This window comes from Arachis ipaensis, chromosome B8, assembly GCF_059453495.1.
Source record: "Arachis ipaensis isolate K30076 ecotype BB chromosome B8, ASM5945349v1, whole genome shotgun sequence".
NCBI classification, from domain to species: Eukaryota; Viridiplantae; Streptophyta; class Magnoliopsida; order Fabales; family Fabaceae; genus Arachis; species Arachis ipaensis.
The window spans coordinates 39276126-39297900 of NC_142443.1; the positions used below are offsets into that span (position 1 = coordinate 39276126).

The 21775-nt window shown below is 37.3% G+C and overlaps 1 non-coding gene across 1 annotated transcript; it reads left to right on the forward strand.

Moving 5' to 3' along the window:
• The first annotated feature begins 5979 nt into the window (after positions 1–5979).
• Positions 5980–6087, forward strand: LOC148547758 (small nucleolar RNA R71). Its single transcript, XR_015897779.1, has one exon. It is a non-coding gene; the product is annotated as a small nucleolar RNA R71 (small nucleolar RNA).
• The last annotated feature ends 15688 nt before the right edge of the window (positions 6088–21775 follow it).

The window sequence follows — 21775 nt, forward strand, 5'->3', positions numbered from 1 at the left end:
CGCCCAGCACTCGCGAGTTTGAAGTACGTCACAGCCATCCCTTCCCGGATCCTACTCGGAATACCACAGACAAGGTTTAGACTTTCCGGACCTCAGGAATGGCCATCCATGGGTTCTAACTTATACCACGAGGATCCTGATTAAGAGATCCAAGAGATATTCATTCTAGCTTGTTCGCATGTAGAACAGAAGTGTTTGTCAGGCACGCGTTCATAAGGGAGAATGATGATGAGCGTCACATAATCATCACATTCATCATGTTCTTGGGTGCGAATGGATATCTTAGAAGCGGAATAAGTTGAATTGAATAGAAAACAGTAGTACTTTGCATTAATCTTTGAGGAACAGCAGAGCTCCACACCTTAATCTATGGAGTGTAGAAACTCTACCGTTGAAAATACATAAGTGAAAGGTTTAGGCATGGCCGAGAGGCCAGTCCTCAAACGTGATCTAAAATAGCATACAACTGATCAAAGATCTCTAATACAATAGTAAAAGGTCCTATTTATAATAAACTAGCTACTAGGGTTTACAGAAGTAAGTAATTGATGCATAAATTCACTTCCGGGGCCCACTTGGTGTGTGCTTGGGCTGAGCTTGAGTGTTGCACGTGTAGAGGTCTTTTTTGGAGTTCAACGCCACTTTTTGTGCCATTTTGGGCGTTGAACTCCACTTTGCAACTTGTTTCTGGCGCTGGACGCCAGAATTGGGCAGAGAGCGGGCGTTGAACGCCAGTTTGCGTCATCTAAACTTGGGCAAAGTATGGACTATTATATTTTTCTGGAAAGCCCTGGATGTCTACTTTTCAACGCAATTGGAAGCGCGCCATTTCGAGTTCTGTAGCTCCAGAAAATCCATTTTGTGTGCAGGGAGGTCAAAATCCAACAGCATCAGCAGTCCTTCTTCAACCTCTGAATCTGATTTTTGCTCAAGTCCCTCAATTTCAGCCAGAAAATACTTGAAATCACAGAAAAACACACAAACTCATAGTAAAGTCCAGAAATGTGAATTTAACATAAAAACTAATGAAAACATCCCTAAAAGTAACTAGATTCTACTAAAAACATACTAAAAACAATGTCAAAAAGCGTATAAATTATCCGCTCATCACAACACCAAACTTAAATTGTTGCTTGTCCCCAAGCAACTGAAAATCAAATAGGATAAAAAGAAGAGAATATACTATAAATTCCAAACTATCAATGAAACATAGCTTCAATCAGATGAGCGGGACTTGTAGCTTTTTGCCTCTTGAATAGTTTTGGCATCTCACTTTATCCATTGAGGTTCAGAATGATTGGCATCTATAGGAACTCAGAGTTCAGATAGTGTTATTGATTCTCCTAGTTTAGTATGATGATTCTTGAACACAGCTATTTTATGAGTCTTGGCCGTGGCCCTAAGCACTTTGTTTTCCAGTATTACCACCGGATACATAAATGCCACAGACACATAATTGGGTGAACCTTTTCAGATTGTGACTCAGCTTTGCTAAAGTCCCCAATTAGAGGTGTTCAGGGTTCTTAAGCACACTCTTTTTTTGCTTTGGACCTTGACTTTAACCACTTAGTCTCAAGTTTTCACTTGACACCTACACGCCACAAGCACATGGTTAGGGACAGCTTGGTTTAGCCGCTTAGGCCAGGATTTTATTCCTTTAGGCCCTCCTATCCACTAATGCTCAAAGCCTTGGGATCCTTTTTATTTACCCTTGCCTTTTGGTTTTAAGGGTTATTGGCTTTTTCTTCTTGCTTTTTCTTTCTAATTTTTTTCGCCTATTTTTTTTTTTCTGCAAGCTTTGTTCTTTGCTACTTTTTCTTGCTTCAAGAATCATTTTTATGATTTTTCAGATTATCAAATAACATGTTTCCTAGTCATCATTCTTTCAAGAGCCAACATATTTAACATTCTTAAACAACAACTTCAAAAGACATATGCACTGTTCAAGCATTCATTCAGAAAACAAGAAGCATTGTCACCACATCAATATAATTAAACTAAGTTCAAGGATAAATTCAAAACTCATGTACTTCTTGTTCTTTTGAATTAAAACATTTTTTATTTAAGAGAGGTGATGGATTCATAGGACATTCATAACTTTAAGACATAGTTACTAACTACTAATGATCATGTAATGAAGACACAAACATAGATAAGGAATGAATCCACCTTAGTGATGGTGGCGTTTCCTACTTGAGGAACCAATGATGTCCTTGAGCTCTTCTATGTCTCTTCCTTGTCTTTGCTGTTCCTCCCTCATTGTTTTTTGATCTTCTCTTATTTCATGAAGGATGATGGAGTGCTCTTGATGTTCCACCCTTAGTTGTCCCATGTTGGAACTTAATTCTCCTAGGGAGGTGTTGATTTTCTCCCAATAGTTTTGTGGAGGAAAATGCATTTGAGGCATCTCCGGGATCTCATGGTGATGAGCTTCATACGCCTCTTGAGCTCCATGAATGGGCTCTCTTGCTTGCTCCATCTTTTTCTTAGTGATGGGCTTCTCTTCCTCAATGTGAATGTCTCCTTCTATGAAAGCTCCAGCTGAGTAACATAGATGCCAGATAAGATGAGGAAAAGCTAGCCTTGCCCCAGGAGAGGGCTTTTCGGCTATTTTGTAGAGTTCAAGGGAGATGACTTCATGAACCTCTACTTCTTCTCCAATCATGATGCTATGGATCATGATGGCCCGATCCACAGTAACTTCAGTTCGGTTGCTAGTGGGGATGATGGAGCGTTGGATGAACTCCAACCATCCTCTAGCCACAGGCTTGAGGTCCAATCTTCTTAGTTGAACCGGCTTGCCTTTGGAGTCAATCTTCCATTGAGCTCCTTCCACACATATGTCCATAAGGACTTGGTCCAACCTTTGATTAAAGTTGACCCTTCTAGTGTAGGGGCGTTCATCTCCTTGCATCATAGGCAAGTTAAACGCCAACCTCACATTTTCCGGACTAAAATCCAAGTATTTCCCCCGAACCATTGTAACATAATTCTTTGGATTCGGGTTCTTACTTTGATCATGGTTCCTAGTGATCCATGCATTGGCATAGAACTCTTGAACCATTAGGATGCCGACTTGTTGGATGGGGTTTGTTAGAACTTCCCAACCTCTTCTTTGGATTTCATGTCGGATCTTCGGATACTCATTTCTCTTGAGCTTGAAAGGGACCTCGGGGATCACCTTCTTCTTGGCCACAACATCATAGAAGTGGTCTTGATGGGCTTTGGAGATGAACCTTTCCATCTCCCATGACTCGGAGGTGGAAGCTTTTGTCTTCCCTTTCCCTTTTCTAGAGGATTCTCCGGTCTTAGGTGCCATCAATGGTAATGGAAAAACAAAAAGCTTATGCTTTTACCATACCAAACTTAGAATATTGCTCGCCCTCGAGCAAGAAAATAAAGAATTAGATGAAGAAGAAGAAGAAAAGATGGAGAAGAGGGGGGAGGTGTGTTTCGGCCAAGAAGAGAAGAGAGGGTTGTGTTGTGTGAAAATGAGGAAGAATGGAAGGCTTTATATAGGGAAGGGAGGGGGGTAAGTTTCGGCCATAAGGGTGGGTTTTGGGTGGGAAATTGATTTTGAATTTTGAAGGTAGGTGGAGTTTATGAGGTAGTTTTTGGGGAAGAGTGGATGGATGTGAATGGTGAAGAGGTGATGGGGAAGAGAGATTGAGGTGATTGGTGAGGGGTTTTGGGGAAGAGTGTTTATGGGATTGTGTGAAAGAGGGGTGAGAAGAAGTAAGTGGAGGTAGGTGGGGATCCTGTGGGGTCCACAGATCCTGAAGTGTTCAAGGATTTACAACCTTGCAACAAATTGGGCATGTAAAATGCCCTTGCACACAACTCTGGGCGTTCAGCGCCAGGTTGGTGCCCATTTTGGGCGTTCAACGCCCATTTAGTTGCCCATTTCTGGCGTTGAACGCCAGAACCATGCTTGTTCTGGGCGTTCAGCGCCAGCTCTCCTCCAGGGTGCATTTCTGGCGTTCAAATGCCCAGATGCTGCCCATTTCTGGCGTTCAGCGCCAGAACCATGCTCTGTTCTGGCGTTGAACGCCCAAAACATGCTTCTTACTGGCGTTTAAACGCCAGTAAGGTCTTCCTCCAAGGTGTGATTTTTCTTCTGCTGTTTTTGATTCCATTTTCAATTTTTATATTTATTTTGTGACTCCACATGATCATGTACCTAATAAAACATGAAAAACCATGAAAATAAAAATTAGATAAATAAACATTGGGTTGCCTCCCAATAAGCGCTTCTTTAATGTCAATATCTTGACAGTGGGCTCTCATGGAGCCTCACAGATGTACAGAGCTTTGTTGAGTCCTCACAACACCAAACTTAGAGTTTAGATATCGGGGTTTGACACCAAACTTAGAGTTTGGTTGTGGCCTCCCAACACCAAACTTAGAGTTTGACTGTGGGGGCTTTGGTTGACTCTGCTTTGAGAGAAGCTTACTATGCTTCCTCTCCATGGATGCAGAGAGAGATCCTTGAGTTGTAAACACAAGGTTGTCCTTATTTAATTGAAGGATCAATTCTCCTCTGTCCACATCAATCACAGCTCTTGCTGTGGCTAGGAAATGTCTTCCTAGGATGATGGATTCATCCTCTTCCTTTTCAGTATCTAGGACTATGAAATCAGTAGGGATGTAAAGGCCTTCAACCTTCACTAACACGTCCTCTACTTGTCCATAAGCCTGTTTTCTTGAATTGTCTGCCATCTCTAATGAGATTTTAGCAGCTTGCACCCCATAGATTCCCAGTTTCTCTATTACAGAGAGGAGCATGAGGTTTATCCCTGAACCAAGGTCACACAGAGCCTTAAAGATCATGGTGCCTATGGTACAACGTATTATGAACTTTCTAGGATCCTGTCTCTTCTGAGGCAATGTCAGTTGATCCAGATCACTTAGTTCATTGGTGAACAAGGGAGGTTCATCTTCCCAAGTCTCAATACCAAATAATTTGGCATTTAGCTTCATGATTGCACCAAGGAACTTGGCAGCTTGCTCTTCAGTAACATCCTCATTCTCTTCAGAAGAGGAATACTCATCAGAACTCATGAATGGCATAAGGAGGTTCAATAGAATCTCTATGGTCTCTAGATGAGCCTCAGAGTCCTTTGGTTCCTCAGAAGGAAGCTCCTTATTGATCACTGGACATCCCAGGAGGTCTTCCTCCTTGGGATTCACGTCCTCTCCTTCCCTTACAGGTTCAGCCATGGTGCTTATGTCAATGGCCTTGCACTCTCCTTTTGGATTCTCTTCTGTATTGCTTGGGAGGGTACTAGGAGGGATTTCAGTGGTCTTTTTACTCAGCTGGCCCACTTGTGCTTCCAAATTTCGAATGGAAGACCTTGTTTCATTCATGAAACTTACAGTGGCCTTGGATAGATCAGAGACTAAGTTTGCTAAGCTAGATGGATTCTGCTCAAAATTCTATGTCTGCTGCTGAGTGAATGATGGAAAAGGCTTGCTATTGCTAAACCTGTTTTTTCCACCATTATTAAAGCCTTGTTGAGGCTTTTGATCCTTCCATGAGAAATTTGGATGATTTCTCCATGATGGATTATAGGTGTTTCCATAAGGTTCACGCATGTAATTTACCTCTGCTATTGCAGGGTTCTCAGGATCATAAGCTTCTTCTTCATAAGAAGCCTCTTGAGTACTATTGGATGCAGCTTGCATTCCAGTCAGACTCTGAGAAATCATATTGACTTGCTGAGTCAATATTTTGTTCTGAGCCAATATGGCATTCAGAGTATCAATTTCAAGAACTCCCTTCTTCATAGGCGTCCCATTACTCACAGGATTCCTCTCAGAAGTGTACATGAACTGGTTATTAGCAACCATGTCAATGAGTTCTTGAGCTTCTGCAGGCGTTTTCTTTAGGTGAATGGATCCACCTGCAGAAGTATCCAATGACATCTTTGATAGCTCAGATAAACCATCATAGAATATATCCAGGATGGTCCATTCTGAAAGCATGTCAGAAGGACACTTTTTGGTCAGCTGCTTGTATCTTTCCCAAGCTTCATAGAGGGATTCACCTTCTTTCTGTCTAAAGGTTTGAACATCCACTCTAAGCTTGCTCAGCTTTTGAGGAGGAAAGAACTTGGCTAAGAAAGCCGTGACCAGCTTATCCCAAGAATTCATGCTATCTCTGGGTTGAGAATCCAACCACACTCTAGCTCTATCTCTTACAGCAAATGGGAAAAGCATGAGCCTGTAGACTTCAGGATCTACTCCATTAGTCTTAACAGTATCACAGATCTGCAAGAATTCAGTTAAGAACTGAAAAGGATCTTCAGATGGAAGTCCATGAAACTTGCAGTTCTGTTGCATCGGAGAAACTAGCTGAGGTTTCAGCTCAAAGTTGTTTGCTTTAATGGCAGGAATGGAGATGCTTCTTCCATGTAAATTGGAATTAGGTGCAGTAAAGTCACCAAGCATTCTCCTTGCATTATTGTTGTTGGGTTCGGCTGCCATTTCCTTTACTTGTTCAAAATTTTCAATAAGGTTGTCTCTGGATTGTTGTAATTTAGCTTCTCTTAATTTTTTCTTCAGAGTCCTTTCAGGTTCTGGATCAGCTTCAACAAGAATGCCTTTTTCTTTGTCCCTGCTCATAAGAAAGAGAAGAGAAAAAGAAAAGAAGAGGAATCCTCTATGTCATAGTAAAGAGGTTCCTTATTGTTAGTAGAAGAAGAAAAGAAGAAAAATTCGAACTCAGATAGAAGAGGGGGTTCGAATTTGGTGAGTGATGTGAGGAAGAGATGTTAGTAGATAAATAAATAAATAGAATAAGATGAGAGAGGGAGAGGATTTTCGAAAATAATTTTTGAAAAAGAGTTAGTAATTTTCGAAAATAGTTTTTGAAAAAGGTTAGTAATTTTTGAAAATTAAAATTAAAAATTAAAATAATTAGTTAATTAAAAAGAATTTTTGAAAAAGAGGGAAGATATTTTCGAAAATTAGAGAGAGAGAGTTAGTTAGGTAGTTTTGAAAAAGATAAGAAACAAACAAAAAGTTAGTTGGTTAGTTGAAACAAATTTTTGAAAAGATAAGAAGTTAGGAAGTTAGAAAAGATATTTTGAAATCAAATTTTTGAAAATGATAAGATAAGAAGATATTTTTGAAAAGATATGATTGAAATTAGTTTTAAAAAAGATTTGATTTTTAAAATCACAATTAATGACTTGATTCACAAGAAATCACAAGATATGATTCTAGAACTTAAAGTTTGAATCTTTCTTAACAAGCAAGCAACAAACTTGAAATTTTTGAATCAAAACATTAATTGTCATTGTTATTTTCGAAAATTTGATACAAAAATAAGAAAAAGATTTTTGAAAAATATTTTTTTAAAATTTTCGAAAATAACTAAGAAAAATGAAAAAGATTTGATTTTTGAAAAAGATTTTGAAAGAGATAAGGTTTTTAAATTTAAAATTTGATTTGACTCATAAAAACAACTGGATTTTAAAAATTTTTTAAAAAGTCAAATCTAATTTTCGAAATTTTAAGAGAGAAAAAGGGAAAGATATTTTTTTTTTATTTTTTGAATTTTTATGATGAGAGAGAAAAACAAGAAAAATGATGCAATGCATGAAAGTTATGGATCAAAACAATGAATGCATGCAAGAATGCTATGAATGTCAAGATGAACACCAAGAACACTATGAAGATCATGATGAACATCAAGAACACATTTTTGAAAAATTTTTAATGCAAAGAAAACATGTAAGACACCAAACTTAGAATTCTTTAATGCTTAGGCACTAAGAATTCAAGAATGCATATGAAAAACAAGAAAAGACACAAAACATGCAAATGCAAAGATCAAACAAGAAGACTTACCAAGAACAACTTGAAGATCATGAAGAACACCATGAATGCATGAAATTTTCGAAAAAAATGCAAGATGCACATGCAATTGACACCAAACTTATAACATGACTCAAGACTCAAACAAGAACACAAAAATATTTTTGATTTTTATGATTTTCTGATTTTTTTTTTGTATTTTCTTTTAATTTTTTTTTCGAAAATCATTTTGAAAAAATAAGGATTCCAAAATTTTTAATATGAATTCCAGGAATCTTATGCTCTTTAGTCTAAAGCTCCAATCAAAGGGTCAGGCATGGCTTAATAGCCAGCCAAGCTTTAGTATGTAACTCAGACATGACACGCCTGACATTCCCTACATTTAACAGCCAATTGGCTAAGAAAGATAAAGAAGCTCTTCTCTTGGGTATAAGTGAAATCTCAGTCCAAAAGAATTGAGACATGGCTTTACAGCCAGCCAGGCTTCAACATGCTTCATGAAACACTAGAATTCATTCTTAAAAATTCTGAAGAAAAATATATTTTTGAAAACATTTTTTTTCGAAAACAGATGAGAAATTTTTGAAAGATTTATGAAAAATTTTTGAAAATAAAACAAAAAGAAAATTACCTAATCTGAGCAACAAGATGAACCGTCAGTTGTCCAAACTCGAACAATCCCCGGCAACGGCGCCAAAAACTTGGTGTTGTTGCCGGATCAAACTTGGCACTGATGTTACCGGACCAAAAGCTTGCCGAAAACTTGAACAATCCCTGGCAACGGCGCCAAAAACTTGGTGCACGAAATTGTGATCTCTGGTAATGGCTACAAAAACTTGGTGCTCTAATCTCAATTCATAATTTGTCACAACTTCGATACAACTAACCAGCAAGTGCACCGGGTCGTCCAAGTAATAAACCTTACGTGAGTAAGGGTCGATCCCACGGAGATTGTTAGTATGAAGCAAGCTATGGTCACCTTGTAAATCTCAGTCAGGCGGATATAAAATAATTATGGAGTTTTCGAAATTAAATAATAAAAGAAGGATAGAAACACTTATGTAACTCATTGGTGAGAATTTCAGATAAGCGTATGGAGATGCTTTCGTCCCTCTGAACCTCTGCTTTTCCGCTGTCTTCATCCAATCAGTCTTACTCCTTTCCATGGCAAGCTTTATGCAAGGGCATCACCGTTGTCAGTGGCTACAATCCCCTCCTCTTGTGAAAATGGTCTAAATGCTCTGTCACGGCACGGCTAATCATCTGAGGTTCCCGATCATACTGGAATAGGATTTACTATCCTTTTGCGTCTGTCACTAAACCCAGCACTCGCGAGTTTGAAGTACGTCACAGCCATCCCTTCCCGGATCCTACTCGGAATACCACAGACAAGGTTTAGACTTTCCGGACCTCAGGAATGGCCATCCATGGGTTCTAACTTATACCACGAGGATCCTGATTAAGAGATCCAAGAGATATTCATTCTAGCTTGTTCGCATGTAGAACGGAAGTGTTTGTCAGGCACGCGTTCATAAGGGAGAATGATGATGAGCGTCACATAATCATCACATTCATCATGTTCTTGGGTGCGAATGGATATCTTAGAAGCAGAATAAGTTGAATTGAATAGAAAACAGTCGTACTTTGCATTAATCTTTGAGGAACAGCAGAGCTCCACACCTTAATCTATGGAGTGTAGAAACTCTACCGTTGAAAATACATAAGTGAAAGGTTCAGGCATGGCCGAGAGGCCAGCCCTCAAACGTGATCTAAGATAGCATACAACTGATCAAAGATCTCTAATACAATAGTAAAAGGTTCTATTTATAATAAACTAGCTACTAGGGTTTACAGAAGTAAGTAATTGATGCATAAATCCACTTCCGGGGCCCACTTGGTGTGTGCTTGGGCTAAGCTTGAGTGTTGCACATGTAGAGGTCCTTCTTGGAGTTGAACGCCACCTTTTGTGCCATTTTGGGCGTTGAACTCCACTTTGCAACTTGTTTCTGGCGCTGGACGCCAGAATTGGGCAGAGAGCGGGCGTTGAACGCCAGTTTACGTTGTCTAAACTTGGGCAAAGTATGGACTATTATATATTGCTGGAAAGCCCTGGATGTCTACTTTCCAACGCAATTGGAAGCGCGCCATTTCGAGTTCTGTTCTGTAGCTCCAGAAAATCCATTTTGAGTGCAGGGAGGTCAGAATCCAACAGCATCAGTAGTCCTTCTTCAACCTTTGAATCTGATTTTTGCTCAAGTCCCTCAATTTCAGCCAGAAAATACCTGAAATCACAGAAAAACACACAAACTCATAGTAAAGTCCAGAAATGTGAATTTAACATAAAAACTAATGAAAACATCCCTAAAAGTAACTAGATTCTACTAAAAACATACTAAAAACAATGTTAAAAAGCGTATAAATTATCCGCTCATCACAACCACATCAAAATAATTGAACTATTCTTATTTTAAACTTGAAATTCATGTATCTCTCAATTCTTTTCAAATAAAATTTTCTTTTGAAGCAAGGTGAGAGATATATGGAATATTTTACAACTTTAAGACATCAATGCAAATGATCATGCAACAGGAACAAGAGAACAGATAATACAACATAATAGAAAACAAAAAAATAACAATAGAAAAGGAGATAAAAGAGAATGAATCCACCTTTAATGGTGGCGGCTAGTGCTCCTCTTTGAGGATCCAATGTGGTGCTTAATCTCTTCAATGTCACTCATTTGCCTCTGTTGAGGCAACTGCACAGGCTCATGTGCATGCTTTCTAGTTTGCTCCATCCTCTTTTTGTGGGGGCAAATGCCTTTCCCTTCCTCTTCCTTGAGGTTTCACCAGTCTTTAGTACCATACTTAGGAGTGGTAGAAGTAAAAAAGCAAAGCTTTTGCAACACCAAACTTAAGAGTTTTGCTCGTCCTCGAGCAAATATGAACAATGGGGAAGAATAAGGTAGAAGAAAGTGGGGTAGGTGGTGCTTTTGTGGGATCTAGTGGTCCTGAGAGGTTAGAGAATTCAAATTCCCTGCCCTTTGCACTGGCGTTTCCTTGAGGGTAGTTACCACTCATATCACTAAGAGCACTATAACTCTCAGCAGGAGGTGCAACCACAGTCTCCATGTCTAGAACTTTTGTCCTAACTGGAGTCTCCTCATAGGAGTATAAGTGCTAGTTATTGGCAGCTATCTCAATGAGCTCATCTGCCTCTTCAGGTGTCTCTAATAGAGGGCCATTTGCAAAGTGATCTACTGTCTTCCTAGCTATCTCAGAGATTGCTTCATAGAATATCATTGTCTTTCCCTATCCTGAGAACATATGAGGAGGACAATTCCTGAACATCAGCTTGTACCTCTTCCAAGCATCACGGAAAGGCTCACTCTCCTTCTGCCTGAAGGTCTGGACATCTGTCACTAGCTTCGCTAGTCTCTGTGAGGGAGAGAACTTGTTCAGGAAATTGTTAACAACCTCATCCCAGGTGTTCACATTTCCTCTGAGTTCCATATGCCACCATTCATTTGCTTGAGCATTCAAAGCAAATGGAAAGATTTTTTGTCGGGTGACTTCAAAATTCACTCCATTGACCTTTACAATGTCACAGAAATGCAGGAAGTTAGAGATGAACTTACTGGGGTCTTCCTGTGGGTTTCCATGAAACTAGCACTTTTGCCGTAATAGCAGGATCTGGTCTAGGTTGACCTTAAAGTTATCTGGGTCAATAGGAATATTAAATAAATAAGAACTTTGAGGTCTCCTAATTTGAATGTTCCCTTTTAGATCCATAGTGACTTCAGAGTTCCTGCATACATAAACATGAAAAAGAAAACAAGAAAGAAGAAGAATGGGAGCTCTATGTCAAAGAATAGAAAACACCCTATGAGATGTGGTCAAGAAAGGAAAGAAGAATAAAGATAGAAGAAGGATGAGAAGAATTCGAATAAAGAGAGGAGGAAAATTCGAAAATTAGAAGTATAAAAGACAAACAAGAATTAAAATATTTTTGTTTTTATTTTATTTATTAATGTAATTCGAAAATAAAAGCTAATTAATTAAAAATATTTGAAAATTAATTAATGAAATTCGAAAAAGAAGAGAGAAACATAGAAGAGGAATTTTCAAAAATTAAAAGAGAGAAGAATTAGTTAGGAAGTTTTGAAAAAGAAGAGAGAGAAGAGAAGTAATTAATTAAGAAAAGATTTGAATTTAAAATAAGACAAGAGACAAGATAAGAAAAGATTTGAATTTAAAAATTTGAAAATAGAAAAGATAAGAAAAGATAAGAAAAGAAATTAAAACGATTTGAAAAAGATTTGATTTTAGAAATTGAAAGTAGAAAAGATAAGATAGGAAACAAAAAAGATTTGAAAAAGATAAGATTTTGAAAAAGATAAGATAAGATTTTTGAAAAAGATGAGATTTTTAATTTTGAAAAGATTTGATTTTTGAAAACTTGAAGACTATGATAAGATAAGATAAAAATTTTGAAATTAAAATCTGAATTTTTATTTAAAAATTTCGAAAGTAATGTTTAAATAAAGATAGAAAAGATATTTTTTATTTTTGAATTTAATGATGAAAGAGAAAAACAAGTAAAAGACACAAGACTTAAAATTTTTAGATCTAATGCCCCAAGTTTTCGAAAATTTGAAGGAAAAATACAATGGGACACCAAACTTAAAAATTTTAAGATTAAAACACAAAGAAACACAAGAACACTTTGAAGACTAACAAGAACACAAAGAACAAGACTTAAGAAACTCAAAGAATATAAGAACATAAAAAGGACACCAAACTTAAAATTTTTAGAAAACTAAACACAAATTTTTGAAAAATATAAAAGAAAAACACAAAGAAGACACCAAACTTAAAGATTTGACACAAGATTTAACCAAAGAAACTATTTTTGAAAAATTTTTGAAAGAAAGACTCAGAAAATGAAAATAACTAAGAACAACAACAAAAAGACTCAAACCAAGAACAAAGATTAAACAAAGAAAATAAAAATAAAATACTCAACAAAATAAAATAAATTACCAAATCTAAGGAACAAGATAATCCATTAGTTTATCCAAACTCGAACAATCCCCGGCAACGGTGCTAAAAACTTGGTGCACGAATCCCCACACCTTCATACAGCTGTACCAGCAAGTCCACTGGGTTGTCCAAGTAATACCTAAGCGAGTCAGGGTCGATCCCATGAGGATTATGGTTTGAAGCAAGCTATGGTTATCTTGCATATCTTAGTCAGGAAAAATCAGAAGGTTTAAGAGGAAACTATTCTTAATTTGTATTTGTGAATTAGGATGGAATCAGTAATAGGAATATAGTTGAGGATTGGAGTTGCTTTGTCTTTCTGAATTAACTCTGGTATTACTGTCTTTTTTGCTTGTGAATGATTTCTTCAATGGCAGGCTGTATGTGATTGACGCTGGTTTGAGCAGCCGCTAATACTCCTCCAGATCTGAACCACAGGGATAGTATGGATCCAGTCTGATTGAGGGTGAAGCTCTTGCAGTTCATTCTCCTTGGTGATCCTACTTAAAATGCCACAGATAAGGTCGAATCTTCCGGATTGGAGGATGCTGCGCCTTTGGTTCTAGACTCTACCACAGAAACCCTAATCTCCCTGTAAATCGACTGAACTGATATCTCGAGAAGTTCACAACGAAGTCGTGGATTAGCCGTCTGAGAGAGATGTATAATCAAGCTGGTGGTTCATCATTGTCTGACGAAAGACACACTCTGAACCCATGTAGAATGTGATAACCTTATGCCAGTCCAATGTATTCATATTAATGAAGAACGAATATAAATCTTAGAATTGATCAAACACAGATTGAAGAGAAACAGTAATACTTTTATTAATTCATAGGACTCAGCAGGGCTCCTCCCCTCAACCTAAGAGGTTTAGAAACTCATACTGAAAGAAAATACAATGGTGAAAAAGTGTAACATCTATAGATGGTAAAAAGATCCCTGAATAACATAGATCAAATCCCTAAAATACTAAACTAATGACTAGTAAGGGTAAAATAGTCTTTTTAATGCTAAAATCCACTTCTAGGGCCCACTTGGTGAGTGTTTGGGCTGAGTTTTGATGAAATCCACATGCTATGAGGTCTCTAGGGTGTGAAACGCTGACTAGGGGGTCCTCTCTGGGCGTTTGGACACCGGGCTCTGCTCTGTGGGTGCTGGACGCTTGGAAGGGGGCCAGAGGCTAGCATTGGATACAAGTTTTGGGCCTTCTAATCTGAAGCAAAGTATAGACTATTACATTGTTGGAAAGCTCTGGAAGTCAGATTTTCATAGCCGTTGAGAACGCTCCATTTGGACTTTTGTAGCTCCAGAAAAGCTCTTCTGAGTGCAAGGAGGTTAGATCCGGACAGTATCTGCAGTGCTTTCTCTGTCTCTGAATCAGACTTTTGCTCCAGCTCCTCAATTTCAGCCAAAAATTACCTGAAATTGCTCAAAAATACAAAAACTCAAAGTAGAATCCAAAAATATGAATTTAACACTAAAACCTATAAAAACTTAATAAAAACTAAACAAAACATACCAAGAACTATATGAAAAGGATGCTAAAAAGCGTATAAAATATCTGCTCATCATATAGTCAATAATCTTGTCTTGAATTATCTTTTGTTCTCATTGCATGTTTAAAGATTTTGTTAATTTTAGAGTTTGGCTTGTCATAAAAATAAAAAAAAATGAAGAAAAGCCCTCACACATACGCTTGATCCACGCGTACACATGAAACTCCAGAATCTGACCGTGACAGGATCGTGCGTGGACTGTACCATCGCACGGTCTAAACAGAAAGTTGTGTCAGGATTGAGTGGAAAATGTGCGTTTAGCACAGATTCATCCCACGCGTATGCGTGACCCACATAACTTCTGTTTTCCGCGGTCCCGCGTACGCGTGGCCCACGCGTATGCATCACTCCCCATTTTTCCATAGCGTGCTTATGCGTGACTTTTCACGTACGCATCACACCTCTGTTCACACACTCTTCTTTTCTTCTTTTCTCTTTTCTCTTCTCTTCTCCTCTTTCCTTCTTTCAACCATCATCCATCACCACTATTCACCATCTACCACCATCTCCATTTGTTAGTTAGTTAGTTTAATTTTATATTTTAGTAGATTAGGTTGTTAGTGTAGGTTAGATTTTGGTGACAAGTGTTGGATTATTAATCTGATTTGCTGTGTATTGCTGCTAATTACTGACATGTCGCTATTCTAGCATTGTTTTTGTGAATGTTCATTGTTGGATTCTCTTATTGAGGTTACACTTTGTTGCTTGGTATTAAATTTTCATGCTTCATAATTGTGCATACCAAGTACTTATAAATTGCCTTCAAAGCACTCTAAATCTTTTGAATTACATGTTTTGGCCACCATGTGATTTTAAATTCTTGAACTTTGACTAGGCAATTCCTTGATGGTGGATGTTGTGCATTTTTCTTAATGCATCGTGTGTCTTGATCATATGCATCCATATGTTGTACTTATGCCTTAATGACATGTTAATCCTTAATTGTCTAACTATGTGCTCTACACATACTTACAACTAGTCATTTTGGCATAATACTTCGTTTGTGAAATTGGATTGTAAGTTCACCTAGGGACATTTTTTTGAAATTCTTAAGCTATATGGATCATGCTTGCTATGTGATCAATTTTCACTTCTATCTCTTTTTTTTTCTAAGTTGCATAGCAACCATGATTCCCACTTCATGTCAATTAGGTGATGGAAACAAACTTCAATGTGTGTCATTGTTTGATGTGTGAGCTCTATATTTTATTTGATTCATTGAATTCTCTTGCACATCAACAAATGTCTATTCATTATCCATTTCATAATTGCTTGATTATTGCTTGAGGGCTTTCATGTTCTTTATTACTTGTTTATTTGTCTTAACCTACAAGTTTTCTTTGAAGTATTTCAAGCACACTAGAATGAGTGAAGTGCATACTTCTTTTGTGTAATTGTGACATAGCTTTCTATGCTAGTGTGTGTGTTCTAAACTGCATGAAACTTAGAACTCACATACTATTTTTCCTTAATGTCACACACTTATTACATCGCTTCATTTTAGTGATCTTCACCTCATTCTAACAATCTATGCTTCCTTGTTTTTGCATTTACTCGGCTTACTATCCTATTTTCTATCTTCCAAGATGATTTACCATAAGTAACAAGGGAAGCAGAAGAAAGAACATGCAGTAGCCGGTTGATCCACTAGCGGAAGGTGGCAATCCGTGTAGTCGTCGTACCCCCTTGCTCATCTCTGAATGCACCAAGGACGGAGCAAACTTTTAAGTGTGAGGAGGTCGTCCGACCGATCGGCCAATTTTTGGGTAAAAATTTCTAATCTAAATGCTTTCACATTTCATTTATTTTTTCTCCTATTACTAGGTCTTTTAGAATTTTTATTTGCATTTTTTTGGTTTGCATATATACATATAATAAGCTTAGTCAAAATAATGAAATTTTTCAAGGAATTTATCTATAGGGCACCCCAATTGATTTGAAAAATAAATCATTGAACTTGCTTGAATTATAAACTGTGGAACATGTTTTTGAGCTAAGAACACATAAGCTTGTGAGTTTTTGAACCTAATTGTGTGGTTACATCATATAACCACTATTTTCATTCTTGTGTGTATTATTCTCTTTTTATGATTCTAATCTTTGATTTATTTGAATATTCTTTATGTCGATTATTTTATGTATGAATGTATTTAAATGATTGAGGCCTTTATTTCACTTGAGCCTACTTACCCAAATAGCCTTGCCCTTTTATCTATCTTTGTTAACCAACTTTGAGCCTTTTTTAATCCCCTTTTGCTCTTAATTTTAGTGCATCACTACCCCTAAGTGAAAAACAATAAATGTCCTTAATTTGAATCTTTGATTAGCTTAGGTTAATGAGAGTGTGTATCATTTAAGTGTGAAAAAAATTGGGAACCTTGGTTTATAATAATGTGGTTTATGTTTCTTTTGAAAATATTGAAAATCTGGGTACGTACTCATGTATGAATTATGTAAACCATATGCATTCACCTTTTGTATATATTATGTTATTGTTGAAAAAAAAAGAAGAAGAAAGAAAAAAGAAAAAGAAAGAAAAGAATAAAAAGGGGATAAAATGCCACTAAGAAGAGTAATAATAACAATGCATATGTGTTATGGTTGAAAGAATACATGAGTATGTGGAAAAAGTGAGAATCATAGGTAGCTAGGTATTGTATTAGAATTGTATAGGTTATTATATGTGTTTGGTGAGAGCTTAGGTTAATCAAAGATGCAAATTTCAAGCTCACTTGACCATATGCATCCTTACCTTTACCCTAACCTCGTTACAATACTTGAAAAGCCCTCATGATATTTGTATGCATGCATCGACTAATTGTTGATTGTTATATGAAAAACATATCTTAGAAAGTATGATTAGAAGAGAATTGAGTGGATCAACCCTAAACACTTAAGCGACTAGAGCGTATACACATCCGGTGAGGGGTTTGACTGCTCGATTCTTTGTCTCCACATGCGATTATCTCTTATCTTGCAAGTTTGTAACTTCTTTTCAATAACTCAATTCAATTATGGATTTGATTTGATTGTGATTACTTTAGCCTTTATGTTCACATATGTATTCTTGTAAATTGATTTATTTTGACCAAGTAGTTGCATGCATGTAGATAGGTTGCATTTAGATAGTTTACATTGAATAAATGTTGATACCCCACTAGAAGATTTATATTTAATTGAGGAAGTTTTTTAGTGGAGGTTTTTAAAAACCTCCAAAATACACTTTATTTATGGCAATTTATAAAACTCCCCCTGATAGTTAATTCATAATTAAGATTTAAACTCTCTAAAAAGCCCCTCTTCTTCTTAGTTTCACATAATGAGACCGAATCAGAGAGGAGAGAATAGAAGAGAATGGCTGACAAAACCCTAAGTTCTCCACCGCCGGTTCCGCCGCTGTTGCGGTCGTCGGTTACGCCACCGTTGCAGTTGTTGGTTCCGCCGCCATTGTAGTCGCTAATTCCGCCGTTGTTTCCGTGTCAATCGAGCCACCTCCTCTATCAACATTATGGTTTTAGATCTGTTTGCTCTGTAGCTACAGTTATCACTGCAGTTTTTGCCGCCGTCATTGTCGTAGTTTCTGCCATCATTGCCGCTGTAGTTGCCGTGTCGAAAGCTTCTGAATCAAGCCACTGTTTCAGATCTGTTTTCTCCTTCAAGTTGCCGCTGGTCTTCTTCTTCTCCTCCATATTATTTGATTTAGTAGTGACTCACATAGTATATTCTATTAGTAATTTTTATTCTTATATAATTTGCTTATAACATATTCTTATGTTCGTGTAATCTACTGGTTCCATTCATGAGATCTTGAATGGATATTTAATGTTCATGTTTGCTATATGCTGAGAACAGAGAAAACTATTTTACTGAATTAAATATTCTTCTCGCAAATAATGCTAGCTGTTTGAATGCTTCAATAGCTTCAACAGAATGTTTAGTGCTTGAATCAGCATTAGAAAATATTAGAGTCATATGAAAACTATGGAAGATGATTTTTTGCTGATTGTGAAAAAAGCTAAAGTGAATAGCACAAGTGTTGAAGTGCAATGCAATACATAATTTTATACACTATAATGTATGTGACTAATTAGTAGTTTTAGTTCACATCTAATTAACTTGAGAAAATATAACAAATTCTTAATCTCAGTTGATGAGTTTGAAAAACCATAATTTAATTTGATGATGAAAAAATATTATTAAAATAATAAATTACAAAATTATTAATTTGATTTTAAATCATACTTGCTTAATTAATAATTTTGTGTGTGCAGATTTTTGTGTTGGGCCGAAAAGAAAAGAAAAGATCCTAAGCCCAATAAAATCAAATTTCAGCCTTATGCAAAATTATCTTATGAATGTTGGCTGAATTATTTTGCTTTGTTGGTCCAGATTTTAAATGTGCAAGCCCAAATCTATTCTTGGTTTATTGACCAACTTGCTTGGTCCGAAATTAAAAGGAATTGGGGCACTATGGTTAAGTTACTCTTTTAAAATAATAAAAACCCAATTCATTGATTCATGGCTGCATGCTTCCAACGAATCTCTCTCTTTAACATGTGGTGGAATTCAAACTTTATGAAGTAGAGTTAATGCAGACCTTGGAACCATGAGAGAGAAATTGTAATTGATTTGATTGGTTGCTTTAATGAGGCACGCTACCTAAAGCAAAGGGAAGTGAAAATTTTAATTTACTTCATCAAATCCATTCATTTGTGTTCAAACTTCTCTCTCCTCTCTCTCATTTTGTTTCTTGCTTTCGGTCATTATACAGCAGCTATGGAAGGAACTTTGAGCTACCGAAAGGAAAGAGAAACAAGCTACAAGACCATCACAATAATGGCAAGAAAAAGAAAACAAAAAGTATGCTGTGGCTGAGATTCTCATCACTTATGGTAAGATTTGGTGAAGAGATCTTGGCTTCTCCATACCCAAAAATAGATGAAGAAGATTTCGGTCAGAGGAGTAAGATCCTTGGATGGATGGCTTGACTCTGATTTTGCTCAACCACCACAGGAAGTAGCTACAGTGGCTACGTGATGGAAGAGGCAGAAGTTGGAGCAGATGAAGCTGTCATCATCATGAAGCATCAAGGGCTAGGAATCCATCTTGGAATGCAAGGCAAGATGGAGGGCTCGGATTGATGAAGATTGGTGACCAAGGAAAGACCAGAGGTAATTGCATGTTGGATTTTACATTCAGTTTCCTCTTCTCTCTCTGGCCGAACCGGTTTGCATGAAGAAGAAGAAGAAGAAGATTAGCTTGGTCTATTTGGTTTCAACTGTGGAGGCTTCTCCCTCTATATAAGGGTGAACAGCCAGGGCTTGAAGCAAGGAGTGAGAGTGCAAAGCACAAGGTTCTCAGAGCTACCTAAGCTAACAAAATTTCTTCTCCTTCAATATTTTCTATTTTGGAATTTTTCTGTTTAATTTTGTCTGTCTTGAGTCTCATGGAAAAAGGCAAACAGTGAGGTTTGTATGAAAAATCCATAGAGCAAAAAAAGGAAGAGAGTGCAAAACTAAAAAAAAGGCCATAGATGTCCTTAGAGGTCCTTTGTACATCTGTGTTGTGTTTCATGATTCTGTGGGAATCCCCTTGCAAGTTGGTTTAGCACTTAGCAGGTGAAAGCTTGGCTGTAACCAAGTCAAGTTCAAGATTGGGGTTTAGATTCTAAACTTGTCTCGGATAGGAAGGGTAGTTCCTAGGGAGAATTGGTGTTTGTAATCAAGAATGATTATAGTGAAATTCCATCATCATTGTGATGGAGACTGGATGTAGGCTGCACTACACTTAGCAGCTGAACCAGGATATATCTGGGTGTAATTTTCTCTCTCTTCTACTCTATTTCTGTTTTTGCTGCACAGGAGATAAAACTAAAAAATATCTCGTGCTGGGTCACGAGATAAAAAAAAGTCTCGTGGCTGGGTACGAGTCAAAAATCAAAAAGTCTCCAGAAGTTGTTTCAAAGGCCAGCAAGTGTTGTCTAGTGAAAAAGGGGCTAATATTCAACCCCCCTTCTCTTAGCCACTCAAAACCATCAATTGGTATCAGAGCTTGGTCTCAAAGAGATCAAGCTTTGCAGCTTGGAGAAAAAATCCAGATGGCAGAAAACAGTGGCTCAACTCTGGTGTCCTACAATCTGACAGAAGGACAATCAAGCAACAGACCTCCTCTTTTCAATGGGAAAACTACACCTATTGGAAGGAGAGAATGAAGATTTTTGTGCAAGCATTAGATTACAGACTAAGGAAGATCATCCTTGAGGGTCCTCAGTATCCAACCACTACAAGTGCTGAAGGAGTAATCTCACTCAAACCAGAAGCCAGCTGGACCAAAGAAGACAGAAAGAAGGTGGAGCTCAATGCCAAGGCTATCAACTTGCTCAACTGTGCTATCAGCTTCGAGGAGTACCGACGGGTATCACGATGCACAACGGCAAAGGAAATCTGGGACAAACTTCAAATCACTCATGAAGGAACCACCATAGTAAAGAAGACAAGGATAGACATGTTGAACAGAGAATATGAAATGTTCTCAATGAAGGAAGGAGAATCAATAGATGAAATGCTTGAAAGATTCAACATCATCATTGTTGGCTTGGATGCTATGGAAATTACGTATCCTGATTCTGTGCTTGTGAGGAGAGTTCTAAGATATCTTACTAAAGAGTGGGAACAAAAGCTTTAATCATATATGAAAGTAGTGGTCTAGATTCCATGACATATGATGACTTGAGAGGAAACCTACTTGCTTTTGAAAACACTTATTTGAAAAAAGATTCAAAAAACAAAGGAATTGCTTTTACATCTGTTACTAACCCCTGGATGATGAATCCAGTGATAATTCCTCTGAAAATGAATTTGTGTTGTTTGCCAAAAAATTCAGGAAAATGGTGAAGTTCAAAGAGAGAAGCAAAGGAAGCAGCTCTAGGAAACAAAGGAAAGATTTCAGCAAGGTGACATGCTACAACTGCAAAGAAACTGGGCATTTCAAGTCAGACTACCCTAAGTTGAAGAAAGAAGAGAAGCCAAAGAAGGGAAAGTAGAAAGGTCTGATGGCCTCTTGGGAGGACTTGGAAAAGGATTATGAAGATGATGAAGAATCTGAAACCAAGTCTCAACCATGTCTTATGGCAGACCACGTTGAACAGGTAGTGATTCCTAACCCTAACACTGAAGCTCTTCATCTTATGATAGATCACCTTTCTGAAAAAATAAGATATTTTTTGTTGGATAATCAAGAACTTGAACAACAAATCACCATTCTTAAAGCAGAAAATGGTTTTCTCAAAGAAAAACTAAGGGAGGCCGAAACTGCTGTGGATCTTGTAGAAGAAAACAAGCAGTTAAAAGCCCA